The following is a 6,667-nucleotide window of genomic DNA, read 5'->3' as shown; positions in this document are numbered from 1 at the left end:
TAAAAGTAAGGCTTTGTAATGAGGAAAGCATTTTCCCAAACTAATGAAAAGTTCCTCTTTGAGAAGCAGAACAATTTTATTGACAAGGATCCCATACAGGCTTTCAAACACTCACTGTGTAGATAGAAATTTTTGGAATGCATCTCCCGATGAGATATTAGACCTGTTATTAATTCTGCCTGTCATTTTTACTGAGAGCCAAACAAACTGCATATAGGATATGAAGAGCAAATGTAAATCTTCAGGGGCAAGTCATGCAAGAACTCCCAAGATCAAAGCAAGCCATGCTTTCTCTTCAACATGCCTTGTAATATACCATGTCCTGCCTTGGTAAGAATATTTAGCAGGCACATATCATGCACTAAGCAGCAAAAATATGTGCAGAACTCAGAATTTGCAGACTTTGAATTCCATGTTTATTAAAAGCTATAGTAGCAATAGTACTTGGTCTCCTGCAAAAAGTTGTGAGACCTGAAGCCACCATACGTATTAATTCAGAGAGTTTGTGTGAAATAGTTCATTAATTCCTGCAGCCTGTTCCCATTTCACCTTCAAATTACAGAACTTTCACAGAAGCAAGTGTATGTTGTGTGGTTTGCTGTGGCTTGTCCCTCAGCAACAGGACTCCTGGAAAAAATAATGCACTTGAATGCAAGTGACTAAGTGAAGGTGCCAGTGTTTGGTGTTAATGTAACAAGAAGTCTCCCTGCACATAGGACCTAAGAGGCAATTCTTAATGTATCTCAAGAAAAAGCATTATTATGGGAATGTGGGAGCAGCTGAACACAGACATGAGCAAAACAAATCCCAAACCAAATATTTGCCATGGAAGTACCTTAGGCAAACCTAAGAGTGATCAAACAGGATTTTTTTTCAGATGACTCTGGCTGTTGCAGTTATGATGGTGTGGAAAACACAAATCCCAGCTCAGTGCCAAGAAGCCAGGACTACTCAGGCTGCTCCCATGGCCCTGTTGTGGGGTAAACAGGCATCCTGGCAGCCTCTGGCTCATACTGGGTCACCCCTGTGTGCTGGAGAACCCTCTGAGGCTGTGGCAGAGGCAAGGTGGTGATGCAGGGAACCGTGACCCTCTCATCAGCAGCAGCTCTGAAACAGTAAGGGATTGCGTAACACAGTGCCTATCATAATCCTAACTTTGATTCCTGATTCAGCCCTTCCACTCAAATAAACAAAACATTTCATACCCCAAACTGAGGATTTCTACTAAAGCCTTCCATAAACTGACTTTACAGGCTGCTTTTGTAATCTTTCCAGATTGCAAGAATCAAAGCTGAGAGGAAAAAGAAGGCAACACTGGGTTTTGTGGAAGCAAAGGAAAAGATTCTTCCATTTCCAGATGTCTCACAGCCCTTTCAACTGTAGAGAAAGATATCATGACAACAGATTTTATGATTCTTGGCTTCGTAATCACATGAAAATTGTATTTTATCTGAGATCAAAAGAATGAGCTGTTTTATCATCATGGTGATGCTAAAGATCTTGCATCTGCTCAGATTAGTAACAATGCAAATAAGGCATCAATAGAATAAAAAAATCCCTTTTGTGTCCTTAGGCTGTATGTGTGGTTTTTTAAACAATCAGCTCTATGAAGAAAGAGAACCAATACAGTGTTCATGTTCTGCATTAGAGTTCAAGAAAAATGAATGTATGCAACTTTTTCATGGGCTTGAAACCTAGATAATTTTGAAATTTTGTCCCATATGACCTCCAGTTATTTTGATAGCATTACACTAAATCTATACCCCAAAACTGTAATCATAGTTTATATGATTTCTTTCTTGTGAAAATTAAAGTGAGCATGATGAGATAGGCATCTATATTGCAAATAATTTATTGCAGATTCTTAGCATTGTTCAAGCAATAATTTAATTTATAATAATTGGTTTTGGTGGACCTCATCTAAGTAGATTTCAGCAAAGCAATTAAAATGGTGCCATGTAGAGAATTATTAACAAAAAATTCTGGCTCAAGCAGAGACAAAAGCTGCTGAAAGGAGAAGCATCAAGGTAGAGAGAGGTTACAAGCACAGCTTCTCAAGCATCACTCTTAGGCAGTCTGAACTAAATATATTCACCAGCAACACTTGCACAAGACGAAGGAGCACATTAATGAAATTTGCTGATGACACAAAGCTGGGAAGAGCAGCAGAATGTCTCACAGGAAGAACTCAGGGAGCCGATTTCTGAGAAATACCCTAAAGACATTTCATTAGACAAAGCTTAAGATCATGTACTTAAAAGGGGATTGTGTTTCCTGAGTGAGGTCTGGAGACAGAAAGTCTCTTTTTTATGGTGAAGCCTGGGAAATGGGAATTTCTAAAGCGGATGTCTCCACAGTACCCACAAGCTTGAGTCCAGCCCATGCAGTTAAGGTTTTTAGTGCTGGCAACAACAGCAGCAGCCCCAGGTACTTAGTAAAAATAAGAGTATTTCTGGGCACCTGTTTGTAAACAGTTATTTAATTGGCACAGTGTACCTAACATGGCTTCTGTCAGGTTATTCTCTCAATTTTTATTGTTCTTCCTGTTAAATAATTACTTCCCACCAGAGGCAGATGGCAGATATTGAGTAGCTCATCCATAAAGGTGAGAGTGTGGCAATCCCTCTCCTGCTCAGCTATTGCCAGAGACACCTCTGGGCATGGGGAGGGGTCCTGCTGAGCAAAGCTGCCCCCCTTCCACCTGCAGAGATCACTCAGCCTAGCTCTTTACTTCAGGGAAATGACATTTCAGAGTTTTTTCACACATTTGATGTGTTCCCAACATGAAGGGTTGCTTTTCTGCCACCCACACTTTCTGCAGAAGTCTTTCCTGCCCTTTCACTGCCCACAATGATCCCTCAGAAGGGCTGACTGGAGAGAAGTGCTCCCACACGACTGGTGACATTTAAGCCGTGCGGCAGATCCCTGTGCGCACGAATCCTGCTCCCACCCAACACAATAGCCGACTTGGTGGGTGCGGGACGAAGCCCAGTGTGACATTTTCTTCCACCCCACGCTTCTTTGCTGAGTGAAGCTTTTGTGAGATGGCAGAAGCCAGAAAACCCCTGTGGCTCCACCTGTTTCTGTGGGCTCCAGTCCCACGGCTGGCTGACCCTTTGCTGCAGTGGTGATCTCATGTCCTCCTTGCCCCACCAACAATGAAACCAACCCCAGTATGCTCCATTCAGAGTGACAAAATCCTGCAGTTAATTCAGGAAAAACATGACTTTTGGACAGGAGAATTTTTAATTTTTAAATGCTGTTGATAAGACATAATATCATCTTTCAAGCAGGGATGTCATCCTTATTCCCATGGGGACCAGAACACAGCAGGAAAAATTACCTGAAGCAGGCTATGATTGGAAATTCATTAGAAAAATAGGTTTGGTTTCTATGAACTTCTATTATAGAAAAGACTTTCTTGAAATATCCTGATTTCAAAAGAGTTGTTATTAGAAACGATTCTTTGACCCAGGTGCAAAATTTTTTGGCCAAGACCAAAGCAAGTGTGACCTGCCTGTCCCAGAAAAGTCAGAACATCCAAGCTATTGGGTAAGCTTCCTCTTTGCAGCAGCAAAGCACAAACACGCCAGTTGAATAGGCTTTCTTAAGTGCACCTGATCCCCTCATTTCTAAGGATGTCCATTCATTCTTTTCCATCACAGGAAATTTATTTTCCAAGAGCGGCAGGAACAAAAAAATGATAGAAAATATTGGAAAATAGCTAAAATAAACCATTTTCTAACTAGCTCAGATTTAAACTCATCTAAACTATCCCATTTAAACCTACCCCTTTCTGTAGGATGACAAATATAGAATCATAAAATGGATTGGGTTGAAAGGGACTTTAAAGACCATATGGTTTCCACCCTCTGCCATGGGCAGGGACACCTGCCACTAGTCCAGCTTGCTCAGAGATCCATCCAGTCTGGCCTTGAACACTTCTAGGGATAAGACATCCACAAATTCTCTGGGCAACCTGCTCCAGTTTCTCACCACCCCCACAGTAAGGACTCTTCCTAATACCTAATCTAAACCCATTCTCTTTCAGTTTGAAGCTACTCCCCTTTGCCCTGTCTTGTAGTCTCTCTCCATCTTTCTTGTAGGCTCCCTTCAGATACTGGAAGGCCACAATAAGGTTACCCAAAAGCCTTCTCTTTTCCAGGCTGAACAATCCCAATTCACTTTGCCCTTCCTCAACTTCAGCTCAGAAGCAGGACTTTATGTTAGACAAGCCTTTACCAAACTTTTGCAGATGTGAACATTTTTCTGTTCTTCTGACCAGTCCATAGCAGTAAATATATCTGGCTTCAAAGGTAACAGGATGCAAAATTCACATAATCATAGCATATGCTGAGTTGGAAGGGACCCACAAAGATAATCAAGTGCAACTCCTAGCCCTACACAGGACATCCCCAAGAATCCCACCATGTGCCTGAGAGTGCTGTCCAAATGTTTATTGAACTCTGTCAGGCTGGTGCTGTGACCACTGCCCTGGGGAGCCTGTTCCAGTGCCCAGCCACCCTCTGGGCGAAGAACCTTTTCCTTAAACCTCCCCTGACACAGCTTCAGGCCATTCCCTTGGGTCCTGTCACTGCTCACCAGAGAAGACATCAGTGCCTGCCACTCCTCTTCCTCTCACAAGGAAGTTGCAGACTGCAATGAGGTCTCCCCTCAGTCTCCCGCAGGCTGAACAGACCAAGGGACCCCAGCCACTCCTCACATGGCTTCTCCTCAAGGCCCCTCACCACCTTTGCGGCCATCCTTTGAGCACTCTCTAATAGTCTAATGTCTTTTTTATATTGTGGCACCCAAAACTGTCCCAGCACTCGAGGTGAGGCCACCCCAGTGGCAGAGCAGAGCAGGACAATCCCCTCCCTTTCCTGGCTGGCCATGCTGTGGCTGATGCACCCCAAGACACACCCGGCCTTCCGGCTGCCAGGCTGCTGACTCGTGTTCAACTTCACATCAATCAGCACCTAAATAATCATTAAATTAACTTCTTCATGTATGAAACTTGTGGAAAATCACCAAATCTATGATAATGTGACATAAAGCTGTCACAGGAAGTTGTTTACGATAAGTTGAAAAAAATTATTGTACTTTATTACTGCTGTCACTCCATTACAAACTAACAATCTTCATACTCTTATCACAAGTCAGTATTTCTTGTACATGCTTTTTGTATTCAAGTTGGTCAGGCTTGCTAGAAAAATACACTCCCCACACCAAATCAGCATAAATGGTGATTTCCAAATCCGAAATGAGTGCTAACGAGCAAATGTTATTAAAAAAATCTCAGATATTACATATTACATGTGCTATTTAAATCATGATAATTTGCTTAGTGAACTAATAGAAGTGTTTAACTTCTTGTATCTCCTTATGCACAAATCTTTTAAATGGCATTTACTGTTAAAAAAAAAAAAAACAAAACACCATTGTCCATAAAAAGTTTGCAGAGGAACATTCACCATCCCCACCTTGAGCCACAACACTTAATTACTGTTAGAGATCTTTAGAAACAAAACAGTATAAGACTGCTTCATGGCTCAGCCTATGCCCATTTAGTTAAAAATCAATCTGCACCCAAAGCATCACTGATAATTTTATCCTGGGAATAATCAGTGTTGATAATAATGTCTGGAGCATGTTAAGGTACTTCTCTTCCCTTGTATAATCATTTACCTATAAAAGCCCACACTCCCTTTGCCAGCAGGCACAGAGCACGTGCAACCTAATAGTCACCAAGAAAGACAGGAAAAAAAAATCATCTGGGACGAGGAGATCAGGTTCCTAATCACTGTCACTTCTCTCTTACGTATCTATTGTATCTATTTATCTATGTATCTATGTATCTATTAGACAAGTCACAGCCTAAACCTTTCATCTGCGCTGCACACTGGCTTCAGAGCTGGCATTAATGTGCTCCTTTGAAGAGACTTAATTTACTTCAGCACCTAAGGTTTTCTTTTCCACCTGGGACAACTAGGAATGGAAAGTAACAGTATTATTTATAAAAACCCTACACACATGCACATCCATGAAACTGATCCTCTAGGAATCCTCCTCCTGTGATACAAATCATACTGCCCTTTCACTGTCTGCTGCTCTTCTCTGTCCACGCTTCCTTTCCAGAAAAGCAAAGATTATACCCACCCAACATACTTTATGCACTCATTGAAAGCTTCTCTTCCCAAGGCCTGTGCATATTGCATTGGCACACTACCAAAACCTGCTAACAAATGGCAGATTAGTGGAATCACGGAAAAGAATTTCAAGCATGTATTATACTTGCTTGGGGTTCAGCCTGCAACTTTAAGACGAGGGCTGCCCTCTAACCAGGCAGGCCTGGGAATTCAGTTGCAAAACAATTAGAGATGCAAGGAAAATACTTTTTTTTTTTACTGAGAAGGAAACTTGATGATATTCTGCAGTCTTCAGTAGGCCAAGTTCAGTGTGTGTGCTGGGGAAGAGCTCAGCAGGGTCTGTGTTTTCCTGAGACCTCACTTTCCATCTCCAGCACTATTCTCCAAGGGATTTATGGCAAATTAAGTAAAATTTTTCATATGTCAGCCTCTTACAGATGCAGGAGCAGACTTTAATACTTTTCAATCACAGTCAAAACAGTGCCTCTATACCCATCTATTGTCTTGCCTTCATATAC

This window comes from Vidua chalybeata, chromosome 2 (assembly GCF_026979565.1).
Source record: "Vidua chalybeata isolate OUT-0048 chromosome 2, bVidCha1 merged haplotype, whole genome shotgun sequence".
In the NCBI taxonomy this organism is placed as follows: Eukaryota; Metazoa; Chordata; class Aves; order Passeriformes; family Viduidae; genus Vidua; species Vidua chalybeata.
This window is presented reverse-complemented; position numbering follows the sequence as displayed.